The following is a 16446-nucleotide window of genomic DNA, read 5'->3' as shown; positions in this document are numbered from 1 at the left end:
AGCTATTAATGAGGTGCAATAAAAAATGGAGGCTCTTACTACTAAGATAAATGAGGCAGAAGAGAGAATTAGTGATATAAAAGACCAAATGACAGGGAATAAAGAAGCTGAGCAAAAGAGAGACAAACAACTACTGGACCATGAGGTGAGAATTCAAGAGATAAGCGATACCATAAGATGAAACAACATTAGAATAATTGGGATTCCAGAAGAAGAAGAAAGAGAGAGGGGAGCAGGAGGTATATTGGAGTGAATTATTGTATAGAGTTTCCCTAATATGGCAAAGGGAACAAGCATCAAAATCCAGGAAGCACAGAGAACACCCTTCAAAATCAATAATGATAGGTCCACACCCTGTCATCTGATAGCAAAACTTACTAATCTTAGTGATAAAAGGAAAATCCTGAAAGCAGCCCAGTACAAAAAGTCTGTAACATACAATGGTAAAAATATTAGATTGGCAACAGACTTATCCACAGAGACCTTGCAGGCCAGAAAGAACTGGCATGATATATTCAGAGCACTAAACGAGAAAAACATGTAGCCAAGAATACTATATCCAGCTAGGCTATCATTGAAAATAGAAGGAGAGATAAAAAGTTTCCAGGACAAACAAAAACTAAAAGAATTTGTAAACACCAAACCAGCTCTACAAAAAATATTGAAAGGGGTCCTCTAAGCAAAAAGAGAGCCTAAAAGTAATAGACCAGAAAGGACCAGAGACAATATACAGTAACAGTCACCTTACAGGCAATACAATGGCACTAAATTAATATCTCTCAATAGTTACCCTGAATATAAATAGGCTAAATGCCCCAGTCAAAAGACACAGGGATCAGAATGGATAAAAAACCAAAACCCATTCAATATGCTGTCTACAAGAAACTCATTTTAGACCCAAAGACACCTCCAGATTTAAAGTGAGGAGATGGAAAAATAACTTACCATTCTAATGGACATCAAAAGAAAGCTGGGGTGGCAATCCTTATATCAGATCAATTAGGTTTTAAGCCAAAGTCTATAAAAAGAGATGAGGAAGGACACTATATTATACTCAAAGGGTCTGTCCAAAAAAGAGGTCTAACAATTTTAAATATCTATGCCCCTAACATGGGTGCAGCCAACTATATAAACCAACTAGTAATAAAATCAAAGAAAACATTGACAATAATACAATAATAGTAGGGGACTTTAACACCCCCCTCACTGAAATGGACAAATCATCCAAGCAAAAGATCAACAAGGAAATAATGGCCTTAAATGTCACACTGGACAAGATGGACATCACAGATATATTCAGAACATTCCATCCCAAAGCAAGAGAATACACATTCTTCTCTAGTGCACATGGAACATTCTCCAGAATAGATCACATGCGGGTCACAAATCAGGTCTCAACTGGTATCAAAAGACTGGGATCATTCCCTGCATATTTTCAGACCACAATGCTCTGAAGCTAGAACTCAATCACAAGAGGAAATTTGGAAAGAACCCATATACACAGAGGTTAAAAAGCATCCTTCTAAAGAATGAATAGGTCAACTAGGAAATTAAAGAAGAATTGAAAAAATTCATGGAAACAAATAATGAAAAAACAATGGTTCAAAATCTGTGGGACACAGTAAAGGAAGTCCTGAGAGGAAAAATATACAGTGATACAAGCCTTTCTCAAGAAACAAGAAAGGTCTCAAATACACAACCTAACCCCACACCTAAAGGAGCTAGAGAAAGAATAGCAAAGTAAGCCTAAACCCAGCAGGAGAAGAGAAATCATAAAGATCAGAGCAGAAATCAATGAAATAGAAACCAAAAAAAAAAAAAAAAAAAAAAACCAATAGAACAAATCAACTAAACTAAGAGCTGGTTCCTTGAAAGAATTAATAAGATTGATAAACCCCTGCCAGACTTAAAAAGAAAAGAGAAAGGACCCAAATAAATAAAATTATGAATGAAAGAGGAGAGATCACAACCAACACTGAAAAAATACAAACAATTATAAGAACATACTATGAGCAACTATACACCAGCAAATTTGACAATCTGGAAGAAATGGATGAATTCATAGAGACATATAAACTACCACAACTGAGCCAGGAAGAAATAGAAAACCTGAACAGACCCATAATCAGTATCGAGATTGAAACAGTCATCAAAAATCTTCCAACAAACAGGATCCCAGGGTGAGACAGCTTCCCAGGGGAATTCTACCAAACATTTAAAGAAGAATTAATACCTATTCTCCTGAAACTGTTCCAAAAAATAGAAATGGAAGGAAAACTTCCTAACTCATTTTATGAGGCCAGCATTATCTTGATCCCCAAACCAGACAAAGACCCCATAAAAAAGGAGAATTACAGACCCATATCCTTGATGAACACAGATGCAAAAATTCTCACCAAAATAATAGCCAATAGCATCCAACAGTACATTAAAAGGATTATTCACCACGACCAAGTGGGATTTATTATAGGGCTGCAAGGTTGGTTCAACATCCGCAAATCAATCAATATGATACAATACATTAATAAATGAAAGAACAAGAACCATATGATACTCTCAATAGATGCTGAAAAAGCATTTGACAAAGTACAGCATCCCTTCCTGATCAAAACTCTTCAAAGTGTAGGGATAGAGGGCACATACCTCAATATTATCAAAGCCATCTATGAAAAACCCACTGCAAATATCATTCTCAATGTAGAAAAACTGAGAACTTTTCTGCTAAGGTCAGGAATATGGCAGGGATGTCCATTATCACCACTGCTATTCAACATAGTACTAGAAGTCCTAGCCTCATCAATCAGACAACAAAAAGAAATAAAAGGCATCTGAATGGGCAAAGAAGAAGTCAAATTCTTACTCTTTGCAGATGATATGATACTTTATGTGGAAAACCCAAAAGGCTCCACTCCAAAAGTGCTAGAACTTGTATAGGAATTCAGTAAAGTGTCAGGATATAAAATTAATGCACAGAAATCAGTTGCATTTCTATACACCAACAATAAGACAGAAGAAAGAGAAATTAAGGAGTCAATCCCATTTACAATTTCACCCAAAAGCCCAAGATACATAGGAATAAACTTAACCAAAGAGGCAATGAATCTATACTCAGAAAACTATAAAGCACTAATGAAAGAAATTGAGGAAGACAGAAATGGAAAAATGTTCCATGCTCATGGATTGGAAGAACAAATATTGTGAAAATGTCTATGCTACCTAAAGCAATCTACACATTCAGTGCGATTTCTATCAAAATCTCACCCATTTTTTTTCCAAAGAAATGGAACCGATAATCATAAATTTATATGGAACCAGAAAGACCTCAAATAGCCAGAGGAATGTTGAAAAAGAAAGCCAAAGTTGGTGGCATCACAATTCCAGACTTCAAGCTCTATTACAAAGCTGTCATCTTCAAGACAGTATGGTACTGGCACAAAAACAGACACACAGATCAATGGAACAGAATAGAAAGTCCAGAAATAGACCCTCAACTCTATGGTCAACTAATCTTCAACAAAGCAGGAAAGAATGTCCAATGGAAAAAAGACTGTCTCTTCAACAAATGGTGTTGGGAATATTGGACAGCCACATGCAGAAGAATAAAACTGGACCATTTCCTTATACCACACACAAAAATAGACTCAAAATGGATGAAGGACCTCATGTGAGAAAGGAATCCATCAAAATCCTTGAGGAGAACACAGGCAGCAATGTCTTCAACCTCAGCCACAGCAACTTCTTCCTAGAAACGTTGCCAAAGGTAAGGGAAGGAAGGGCAAAAGTGAACTATTGGGACTTCATCCAGATCAAAGGCTTTTGCACAGCAAAGGAAACAGTTAACAAAACTAAAAGACAACTGAGAGAATGGGAGAAGATATTTGCAAACAACATATCAGATAAAGAGCTAGTATCCAAAATCTATGAAGAACTTATCAAACTCAACACCCAAAGAACAAATAATCCAGTCAAGAAATGGACAGAAGACATGAATAGACATTTCTGCAAAGAAGACATCCAGATGGCCAAGAGACACATGAAAAAGTGTTCCACATCACTTGGCATCATGGAAATATAAATCAAAACCACAATGAGATACCAGCTCACACCAGTCAGAATGGCTAAAATTAACAAGTCAGGAAATGATAGATGCTGGTGAGGATGTGGAGAAAGGTGAACCCTCCTACACTGTTGGTGGAAATGCAAGCTGGTGCAACCACTCTGGAAAACAGCAGGAGGTTCCTCAAAAAGTTGAAAATAGAGCTACCCTACGACCCAGCAATCGACCTACTGGGTTTCCCTAAAGATACAAATGTAGTGATCCAAAGGGGCACGTGCACCCAAATGTTTATAGCAGCGATGTCCACATTAGCCAAACTATGGAAAGAACCTAGATGTCCATCAACAGATGAGTGGATAAAGAAGAGGTGGTGTATACACACACACACACACACACACACACACACACACACACACACACACACAGTGGAATACTATGCAGCCATCAAAAGAAACGAAATCTTGTCATTTGTGATGACATGGATGGAACTAGAGGGTATTATGCTAGGCAAAATAAGTCGATCAGAGAAAGACAATTACCATATGATCTCACTGATATGAGGAAATTGAGAGGCAACATGGGGGGTTTGAGGAGTAGGGAAGGAAAAAATGAAACAAAATGGGATCAGGAGGGAGACAAACCATAAGAGACTCTTAATCTCACAAATCAAACTGAGGGTTGCTGGGTGGAGGGGGCTAGAGAGAGGGTGGTTGGGTTAGGACATTGGGGAGGGTATGTGCTACGTTGAGTGCTGTGAAGTGTGTAAACCTGGAGAATCACAGACTTGTACCCCTGGGGCTAATAATACATTATATGTTAATAAAAAATTTTAAAATTTTTTTAAAAAAAGAATCTCTTGGGGTACCTAGGTGGCTCAGATGGTTGAGACTCTGCTTTTGGCTCAGGTTGTGATTCTGCAGTCCTGGGATGGAGTACCACATTGGGCTCCTTGCTCGGCAGGGAGCCTGCTTCTCCCTCTGCCTGCTCTCCCCCTGCTTGTGGTCTCTCTCTCTAACAAATAAATAAAATCTTTTTAAAAATAAATTAAAATAATGGAATCTCTTATGGTTTGTCTTCCTCTCTGTTTTTATGGGGGGATGGGGTAACCAGGTGATGGGCATTAAGGAGGGCACTTGATGTAATGAGCACTGGGTGTTATATGCAACTGATCAGTCACTAAATTCTATCCCTGAAACTAATAATACAGTATATGTTAACTAAATTGAACTGAAATAAAAAATTAAAAAACAAACAGATTAATGGCTGTCAAGAGTTTTACGGGAGGGAGCGATAAGTAGAGCACAGAGGAAGCTCTTCTGCATCATACTACAATGGTAGATACATGTCATTATAGATCAGGGGTAACACATAGAATGTATATGACCTAGGATGACCTTTTATGTAATTTACATGTTTTGAATAATAATGATGTTCAGTGTAAATTCACAGACTGTAATAAATGTACTTCTCTGGCACAGGACATTGGTGGAAGAGGTCATATTCATGTGACAACAAGAGGTATTTGGAACTCCATATCCGTTCTGCTCAATTTTGTTGTAAACCCAAAACTGTGGTAAAAATAAGTTTATGTAGTTTTAAAATGAAAGAGAACATGTCACTACATATATCACAGATTAACAAAATAAGAAGATATTGAGAAAATTTCATCATAATACACTTGATCATTTAAATGAAAACTGAACTTGAAGCAAACATAGGGAGAAATAGAAAATGTGCACAAAGTTTCTGAATTCTTAATTGAAAACATTTCCACAAATAAACCTAAAGGATCAAATGTCTTCATTGGTGAATTCTCCTAAACATTTAAAGAAAAGAAAACAATCTTAAACAAACTCTTCCAGAGAACAGAAAAAGAAACTATTGCAAATTTATTTTATGGGTCCAGTATGACCTTAACACAAAACTTGACAAAAACCATGCAAAAAAGATAAAGCAAGTATAGGCCAAAATCTCTCATGAACATGCACACAAGAAAATCTAAAGAACATATTAGAAAATTGAATCCAGAAATACAGAAAAATAATACTTTGTTATAATCACACTCAGTTTATTTCAGGAATGAAATGCTGGGTTAATATTTGAAAATAAATCATAATATAACAGAATAAAAGATAAAAACCATATGAAAACCTCAAAAGATTCATAAAAATCCTTTAATAAAATTCATCACCAATGATTAATACATGATGAAATAGATATAGAATTTTCCTTAATTATCTGTTAAAATATAGCTACCACAAAAACCTCTAAATCTTTTTTGATTATCAAATATTAAAGATACACACTGAAGTCTGGTAAGAGATATGGATATCCAGTGATATAGCATCTACTAGTATTTTTATAACATTTCATATACAACAGAGCAAGAAGAATAAATGAAAGGTATAAGAATTAAAAAGAAATATAACTGTCATTATTCATGCACAATGTAATTGTGTATGTTAAACATGCAAAATAATTCTATAGATAAAAAAATCTAATAACTTAAAAGAGCATTGTTGGTTGTGAAGTGATATGTAAAATTCAATTATTTAAATTAGTAACAAACAAGTCAAATTGAACATTAGAAAACATTTCATTTATGATAGCACCAAAAACATTGAGTGTCTTAGAATAAACTTAACAAGTCATTCATACTTCTACACTAAAAATTGTAAGGTATTATGGAGAAATTTTTTTAAAGACCTAATAAGTGGAAATATATACCAGATTTATATGTTTGAAGATTTAATATTTTAAAGATGTCAATTCTTCCTAAACTGATGTATAGAATCAATAAAACTCTAATTATAAATCATATATGGCAATTTGTTGTGGAAAATAGCAAGCTAAATTCTAAAATACATATAGAAGTAACTATATTTCTAAACAACTAAAAGTATCAAAGAAAATCTAAAAGATGAACCATGTTGAGAGGCATGAACTAACAGATTTAAAAATAAGATAATAAAGCAGTAATTAAAAATTATGATTTGTGCACAAAGATGGAAATATAGACCAATGGAACCTAATAGAATATCCAGTTTTAGACACAAGCATAAATTGTCATTGATTTATAGCAAATATTGTGGTAGACCCATGGGGGAAAATGTGATCTTTTAGATAAATGCCTTGAGATTAATTGTATATTCTATAAAAATTAATTTGACACCTTCCTCCTACCATGCACCCAAATTTATCCCATATGTACCTGAGTCCTAAAATTGAAAGGTAAAGTTACAAACTTCTAAAGAAAATATGAAGGGAAACCTTCATAATCTTAAGTTTGGCAAAGATTTCTTTTTTTTTTTTTTAAGATTCTATTTATTTATTTGACAGACAGAGATCACAAGCAGGCAGAGAGGCAGGCAAAGATTTCTTAAACAAGAACACACTAATGCACACGTGCACAATCACTAACCATAAAGTAAAAGACTGATGCATTCGATTTGATGAAAATTGGTAATTTTTTAAATCAAAACATACCATTAAGAGAGCTATCACGCAAACTGCAGTGTGGAGATGTAATCATAGATCTGGCAAAGAAACTGTATCCAAAAAATAACTGGATATTAAAAATATCACAAATTAATAAGACAAGTACAACAATACAATTTAAACATGTCAAAGGACTTATTTCACAGGTGGCCAGAAAGCATTAGAAAATATGTTGTTCTTGTTATTATTTATCATCAGGGAAATGCAAATTAAACCATACTAACCCCTATCTGCCCACCTGAATGACTAACATTTTAAATATGTGACAATGTCAAGTGCAGGTGAAGAAATAAAGCAATAGGATCTCTCACACAATGTGGATGGTAGTTCAAATCGGTAAAACCGCTTTAAAAACTGTACAGTAATAGCAACTAAAGTTGAGTGAATGCATACACAGTGGCTTGGCTATTTTCATTCTTGCTAAATATGTAACAGAATACATGCACACTGCACCAAAAGACACATACACAAATGTTCAGGGAACTTTATTCATAATTTCCAAAAACTAGGAAGAGCCCAAATGTCCATTATCATCAATGAATTGCTACAAATTCATACAATGGGATATCAATTAACAGTGAAATAAATGAATGAGGGCTATGGAACAATCAAGTGAATAAATCTATGATCAGAACAATGAGCAAAAAAACCCAAATAAAATAAAAAATAGATGCACAGGAATTCACACCACACTATTCCATTCATATAAAGAGATGAAAAGTGGTTTAAGATGGTAGATATTATAGTGATTCATTTTAGGAGTTGACTGTGAGGCAAGGGATGTGGTTGTCTCTATATTCTTAGAGATGATTACATGCCTTTAATCAGTTTTGACAAATTTTCAACATATATACTTAGTAGTTATTTCCATATTACATATGGTAAACTTTAATAAAAAGGTAACAGAAATGTTTGAAGTATTTCCCAAATTTGTTTTATATATACTGCAGTGACCATTGGAAGACACACCTACTGCTTTTTCAATTCTTTGTTGAACATTGACTTTATCCCAGTGTATTGTGGCAATTATGGTTGGAAGAGAAAAATGGTTGACATCTGGCTTTTGCCCTTGTCCTAACTTACTAATTAATAGAGACAGGAGGAGATGTGAATACAAATAATAAAAGGCAGAAAATGATGTGAGCCACACTTTGGGCTAAGCAGTGGGGCACCAGTATCTTCAAAGAAGCGATGGCAACTGAGTTGGACATTGTGGAGGGCTAGTAGATCTAGGCTCAGGATTTGGCATTACGAACAGGGATGTTTGATGGCCCTTGAGGAGTAATGACCAAAAGAGCTACATTGAAGGACAATTGATTTGACATTGCGTGGAAGACTAATGCTGCTCTAACAATTCAATGTATATAGCCAGGCACAAGTACTTACTTGTGATCTCTATATACAGATCTCTTTCCATATGTCAAGAATCCAAAGAAAAGGAGGTAACTAGCCAAGGTGATATGCCCAGATCTTGATTTTTTAGGTACTTGAAGCAGGCCTGCTCTTGCCTCAATCTTCTGGAGTTCTTAGCAGTGGCAGTAAACAAGAAATCCTGCTGAGTACCAGATCATATCCATGCAACAGAAACAGATTCATGCATATGGCTGGGATTGATGTTTTCCTAGAAATAGGCTACATTATAGGGGATTTTCTCTGCTAAAGCCATGTTTTGGGGTGGGTGAGGGTAATAGAGTACTTATGGGGATGGGACTAGGAACAAGGATGGGAATGGGAAGGGGACATTGTTATCTTAAACAGGGCTTTTTTATGACTTCACCTGTTTTTATGACTGTGGCACATCTCCTGAAAAATGATTTCAGGGGATTGCACTTCAGGTCATCTGCCTCACAGTGACTGTTTTAAAGATTCTTGGAGGATGCTTTCTGCTCTTTCCACAGTATGAGCCCTGGGCAATGAGCCAAAGTTGTTTTAAATCTCAGTTGAAAGCTCTGGCTCTTTGCACATGAAAATGTGCCAAAAGGAAGTCTAATAACTTATCAAGTTGAGGCACCTCAGGGAGGTCCAGAAGCAGGAATTTTTGAAAAGGGGTTTAGGGAGCAAGGTTATTAACTCTTGACCCAACTGTAGCCCTTTTTTGAGCTACTATTTGTATTTGGTTAATTGAGTACATTTTTTTTTTTCCCAAAGACAATCAGCCTGAGAGTCCTGAGACCTAGGTTTTCTCAGTGAAACTTTTAAATGGGGGCACCTGCATGGCTCAGTGGGTTAAGTGTCTGCTTTTGACTCAGATCATGATCTCAAGGTCCTGGGATCAAGCCCTGCTTCGTACTTTCTGCTTAGTGGGGAGTCTGCTTCTCCCTCTCCCTCTGTGCATCTCTCTCTCTCTTTCTCCCACTCTCTCTCAAAAATAAATAAATAAAACCTTAAAAAACAAAACTCTTAAATGAATTGTGCTATTGACCAACTCCAATGATCCATTTTCTCTAGAAAATGGAGATGGAATGTGTCTGACATACCTCATTAATATACCTTTAAAGTGAAAATTCTGTTAGAGAGCACAACATAAATTATCTCAGCAAATTATTTGGCCAGCATATCTTGGGCATAGCACTAACAGCTACAAGGAATTCAGAAAATACTTAGGAAATATTTATTTTAGTTTCCGGTCATGACCTACAAAGCAAAGGACACCAGGTTCCTTCTAGAATGATGAAGTGGTTACTGTGGTGTATCACTCACATTTCTATCCCTGCCTTCTGTCCTTTTTAGATGGAAGTCTTCATTCCCCAGTAGTATGGAAAGCTGACAGTTCATAGATTGGTATTCCTATATGTTCCTTGCCCAAGGTCCTTACCCTTGGACAGAGGGAGGTAAAGGCCGTGACCCTTGCTCACAGCTCCAGAGCTCCCCAAGGGGTTGGCTGTGTCCTGAGAGATAGATTGGCACTTCTTTGCACAACCTTGCTTCCCCAACAAAATGCCTTGGGCAGCACATATGCCAAAATTGGAACTATATGGAGAAGATCAGTGTGGCCCCTACATAAGGCTGGCATGTGAACTCATGAAGCATCCCCCATTTTCCAACCAATAAAATCTTAATTATGAAAGAAAAAAAATGCCTTCATGCAAATCTCTAGTGTCTGCTTCTGGGGAACCTGGCTTATGGTAATTAACCAAAAAAAAAAATGCTATGGGAATTTATAGAAGGAAGAAGGCAAATCCCGTTTTGGGGGAAATGGTATATGTGATGTCATTTGAGAGAAGTTTGGGGCTTCCACTGGTGTTAGAAGAGGTAGGGAAAGAAGTGTTTATTACTATATTGAAAGGAAAGAGAATAATCCAAGGCTTGGGGATCAGAGGTATACAAACCTGAAAAGTAAAGTTCAGAGAGCCTGGTACATGCTCCTTTCTCAGGACACTAGGAGCTTAGGATGAGAAGGCAGATGAGTATATATAATGGAGAGTCCTAAAACCCCAGCTTACAGTAACAAACTAAATCAGAGGGAAGGGGAAAGCATGGAAGTCTTCTTTAGAAGAGGAGTTTATGCAATACAGGCTATGCTTTCAGAGAATGATCCAGAAGCAAGCATAATGAAGGAGTCTAAAATGGAAGATACTTTATGGTGCTTAATAATCTTAGATTATATTTAAAAAAATTAGAAGAGTTCCAAATGAAATGAAATACTGAAGCAGTTTGAAAATATATAATTACTACCTGGAATGTGCCTTTTTTGATTTTTAACTTAATCATTATCCAGGCAAGCTGGCTTGAGGATGACTGCAAGGGTGGGGGGAGGGGAGAATATGAGAGAAAGAAAGAATGTGAGAGAAGGAAAGAGAGAGAATACTACAGACAGGTAGGCTACATCGTGTATTACCCCATGACCAGTTGTTCAAGAGACCATAGCTCTCCAACTCTGCCACCTTGGATTAGTGAGCAAATTAAACACTCTGGAATTCTAACTAACTAGAGCATAGGCTGAGCCAAGTGTGGTGGGCTCATATCCTATCTTAGGGTTGAAATTCATTTAGGCAAATCATTTTACTTTTCCAATTCTTATATTATTTATTTGTAGAAGTAAATGGATTCTGATGAAATTTTAAGAGAACACTGTGTGAATCACTTCGCCATGTGTGGTGCATAATAAACAGTCTACGCATAAAACTTCTGCTATCATTAGCTCTGTTGCTAATGGTCTAGACCTTTGGAATAGTCTTTGATACCTCTGAGCACCTAATTCCTTACTTGAAAAACTAGTTGGTAGCTTTTTACAACTATTACTTTCCATATTTTTAAAGCTAGGTTTCAAGTATGATTTTCTTTAAAACCAAATTAAACATGCCATTTAGTTAGCCCCAACTCAACAAGATAAGTATACTTGATGAACTCATTCCCCAGAAACATGTTAGGAACTTGCATGGGAGGAACAAGATACCCCCGACTTTAGTCCCTGCCAGAGTGAGGGTCTCTTTTGGAATTGTCTGGTCAACAGCACATGGTTTTCTGAGTCTCTGCGGGTGCTAGATCTACAAAGTGTTTTGAATTTTTTCTTCTTTTTTCCTACTGGAAAGATATTATCTACTCCAACTATTCACAGAACATTTGTATTCCTTGCTGTTGGGTTTGAGCCAGAGCCAAGGGCTCTTAACGCTTCTTCTGCATGACATCAAGGTGTTTCCTGTGAAATACTGCCATGGCCAGGCACTGGATCAAACCTAATTCATGAACAGATTCTTGTTCCTCTGCTATGCTTTCAATCTCCTCATCTAGGTGTTCGGAAAAGCTTCCTGGGCATCCGATATGTCAACACATCAGCACAGCTTAGATTTTAACAAAGACCCAACAGAAGGCAGACAACAACAGAACTTGCTGTGGCAGAACATGGACATAATCCCTTTCTCACCTCCCCACCCTAATCCCTCACAACTCATGCAGTACAAACTTGTACAGTGTGCAGTGTACAAGTGAAAAGGGAATCTGAAGGCAGCCTACTTTCCCAATTCTCTCCCTTCCTCCCTTATGAATGGGGGATAGGACCAGAGGACAATGTGATGAACTAGTATCTCTAATCTACCATAGGGGAGGTTTTCTACTAGGTATGATGCCAGTGCTTAGACTTCTATTGTAAATCTTTTGTACTCTTTTATTTTCTTTACATATGTTACATAGTTCCTAGTTAATGGGGAAAGAGTGCTTGGGATGTGTGCCCCTTGTGAGCTTCTGAAGATATATTAGCAAGATGTATATATTAAGTTGCTGTCCAAGATTTTCATCTTGTCTCCTGTTTTTCACCCAGTTACTATTACAAAAATATCTATTACACATTTGATTCAGAAGGCTTAGATGCTTGTTCTGGTTCTATCTGTAAGAGTTTATATGACTTTGGTAAGTCAGTTGCCCATCCTGAGTCTCGGTTCATTCATCTGAAAAATGGGAGTAATGGCAGGCTGTGCTGAACTTTGGATGAAATTGCATAAGTGGAAATTGCATATGAAGTGGAATCATGATTTCACAATTTTACATCAGGCTGCCCTGACCAGAACTTCCCAACCTCTGGACCTCCATCAACAGATATCTGTCCAACTCTGCTATACATAGAAGAAAACATAAGACTCATCTTTCATTACTCTTTGACTGCCATCTTTTATATGACTTCCTGGCAAGTATACAATGGTTTATCTGGTGAGGTAATTATGTTTTCATCAATGGCTAGGGCCCCAAACAAATATCTTTACTGCCTTTTTGAGAAAAATTCTTGTAAAAGTCTAGTGTTGGTGTTCTAAGGCGTGTCTTTCTATTTAGAAGGAAAAAGAAAGAACTTCCACTGGGCTTCTGATTCCCACTATCTTCCAGATACTACACTGAGAGCTACTTACCCCCTTAGTAGAGTAAACTTTACCCCATATTGAAGAGATCAGCAGTGGAGAGAAGCAGGAAAGATGTGTATATCTCTATAATTTATCTATCCCAGTATAGTTTATCTTCTATCTTTGTGGACCAATTTTTGTAACTGAAATTCCTTATTTTTGTTAGGACAGCATTGGAAGAGAAGATAACTGTAGTCAAGACAAGCCAAACAGTGCTATAAATATAATTACCTTAACTTGAATTTCTGTCATGTCATCTTTAATCTGGATCTATCGCTGCCTTGTAAGTCCTTGTCATCTTCCACATGGCAGAGGCTAATTCCTCAGGACAAGAGATACTTTCCAGAACATTTAAATACCTCAGCATTTCCCTATTTTCCTGCCTGTGGCCTACTGCATAGCATAGCATGTTAGAGCCAGTTTCACATTTGAGAATTCTACCTTCATCCAGAACCGAGATGGCACAAATGACTTCCCCATTCAGGAGAGTAAGACACCTATGTAGTTGAAGTGATAGGGCCTCCATAGTATGGAAATTTTGAACGTAAGCAATAACATCCCATTAATCCCACTTTTCCCAAGCAATGCCCTCATAGAACAAGTCAGGGGTTTTTCTCAGACACTGAGACAGCTGAGAGTCAGTGAGAGGAAAACCCAGCACAGCTGATTTAGTAACTATGTTAGTAGTCTCTTGAATATCTGTCATGACTTTAAGTATTCAAACACTTCTACTTCATGGTCAGTGTGAACCCTACCACATGGCCAATTGCTCATGTATCCCCATTTTACATGAGAATGAACAATGTGAAGTTCATAGGGCTTCAGTGTCATTTAATTGCCACAGTGTTCATACAGCCTTCTGTCACTGGATTCCAGACAATCTCTTAAACCACATCTTGATTCCTAGATTGATTTATCCCTATAGATAACTAGCAAACACCTTAGACACCTTGTCACCTTAGACTTCCTAGACATGACATCTACCTAACTAACATATTGAGAGAGCCTCTATATCTGACTGTGCCTGTAATTATCATTTTTAGAAAGGAGTGAAAGTGCTTTCATTTTCTCAGGAAAGAAAAAAAAAAAAAAAGGATGCCTCATTATGTAGGAGAGAAGCCAGATATTCTGAAAGACGTAAGACATGATGCAGTGACGAGCTGACTGTTACGCAGAAACCTTTTGCTCTACTTCAGATATTTTTGACTGCTTCATTTTTCCAAAATATCACCTGCCTCCCAGATCATATTGATACCACTCATTCCAGCACCCTAACTGAGATTCCTGAATCACCTGCTTGGAGTCTGATTTGAAGCCTCAGGCTGAACTCTATTCATGCCACATGCCCTTCTTCTTCAGATCTGGATGAAAAGGGAACATGGAATCTGCCTTACTGAGTGGTCATAGGGAAACAGATGATGTGAACTGGGGGTCTGATCAGACTTCCAGAGATAAACCCTGACCAGCAGAAGCAGGAGATGGGAGGGATCAGGCTGATACCTTCATCCTCCTCCCCTTTCTATGAACTACTCTGAGATGTGGTTCTCTATGGAGCTCTCCAGAGAAAGGGATATGTGCTAGAAAACCATCCTCACAGCACCCAATGATTTCTCTTTGAGACTGACTGAGAAAGTGACCAGCAGAGTAACTCAATGAATTCTCAGCTTTTCTTGCTTCACATCTATTTTTTTAAATGCCTGTTGGTTGAACTTGCACCTGGCCCCCAAGTGTGTGTCTGTGCTTTTATCCTTGCCCTGAGCTTTGCTTTTAGAGAACCTAGGCCAAGAGCATGTCTTAGTTACTCTTATTCCATGGTAGCCAGTACAGGTAGTGGGCACATTATACTCCTCAATAAATTCAGAAATACGAAGTGAAACTGAATGTTTGAAGGAAAATAAATCAACAATCAACAGGAATGTTGGCATTTGGAATTTGTTTCTTAATGTGACATGAAAGGTTAGCATTAGTAGTAAGAGAGGAAGTATCTAGAAGCAAATCCCCTTTTCTGCATTTTGAAATCACAGTCCTACTACCAGATCCTTTTCAGGTGACTAAAGCGGAGGATCATTCTGGAGAGACTTGAGTTGCTAGGACTTTATTTCCCCAGGCCCTTTTTGGGAAAAACAGACTCAACCAAACAACCAATTCTATGAAATTCCTTTGAAAACAATCCCTTTTCCCTAAGTTGGTGCTGAAATTCTCCCACTCACTTCTTTTGGCTTATGTGATCAAAATAAAAAATTCCAGAGCCTTCTTTAAAAAAGGTCTTGTTTATCCATAGATAGGAATTTAGAAAGATACAAATAAATACATAGATAGGTATGTAAGCACACACACGCACACAACATAATATTAAATCTTACAATTTCTCTTATATGTTAGTCAATTTTCCCACCTAATTAAGAGCAGAGTGATAGAGCTTGAGGCTATGTTATAGTCAACCCACCAGAAAGGGTGTGTATGAGAAAGAATCTGACAGATGTGCATGGGTGGAGACTTGTTATCTTATGCTAAATTTTCTTCTCTAATAGCTGTATGGGTGGCTTGCCAAAACAAGTAACAGTAGGTATGTGATACTCTTTTCTTAAGTGAGATCTTTATCATAGTAATGACACAAGCAAGCTCTTTGTAATCAGAATGGAATATGCCAGAATGTTATAAACCTATCATTGTAGTGATTCTACATTTTTGTCCCTACATTTATGATGAGCTCTGTGGAAACCTGTCATGGATGTCATCAGTCCTTTGATCTTCTCATACAATTTGATAATCCCTTCTTGAGGTATGTAGCCATCTTGGTTAACCAGAGACAGTCTAGAACACAAATACATTGCAAACCTATTACTTGGTACTCATTGGCTGGGTCATCTTCCTTATTTTCAGTTAATTTATTAAACAATTTGTAAGGTCTCTATCTGCTTTAGAATTCTTGAACTTCATATGTAATTTATTTAATTTCCATACTGAGACTTGCTGTCTCACTTCGTAGGACTTTTGAATCACAAAAAAATTTCATCTCAAGTTTACTTATAGTTATAACCATTCACTAAAATGATATGTTGG

The 16446-nt window shown here is 37.0% G+C and overlaps 1 long non-coding RNA gene and 1 other non-coding gene across 2 annotated transcripts in view; both read left to right on the top strand.

Moving 5' to 3' along the window:
- LOC116575291 overlaps positions 1 to 16446 on the top strand; it is a 322876-nt gene that overhangs the window by 261119 nt on the left and 45311 nt on the right. The gene's annotated exons all lie outside the window — the stretch shown is intronic.
- Positions 10493 to 10596, top strand: LOC116575594. Its single transcript, XR_004279856.1, has one exon. It is a non-coding gene; the product is annotated as a U6 spliceosomal RNA (small nuclear RNA).

Source organism: Mustela erminea, chromosome 16 (assembly GCF_009829155.1).
Source record: "Mustela erminea isolate mMusErm1 chromosome 16, mMusErm1.Pri, whole genome shotgun sequence".
In the NCBI taxonomy this organism is placed as follows: Eukaryota; Metazoa; Chordata; class Mammalia; order Carnivora; family Mustelidae; genus Mustela; species Mustela erminea.
This window is presented reverse-complemented; position numbering and strand designations above follow the sequence as displayed.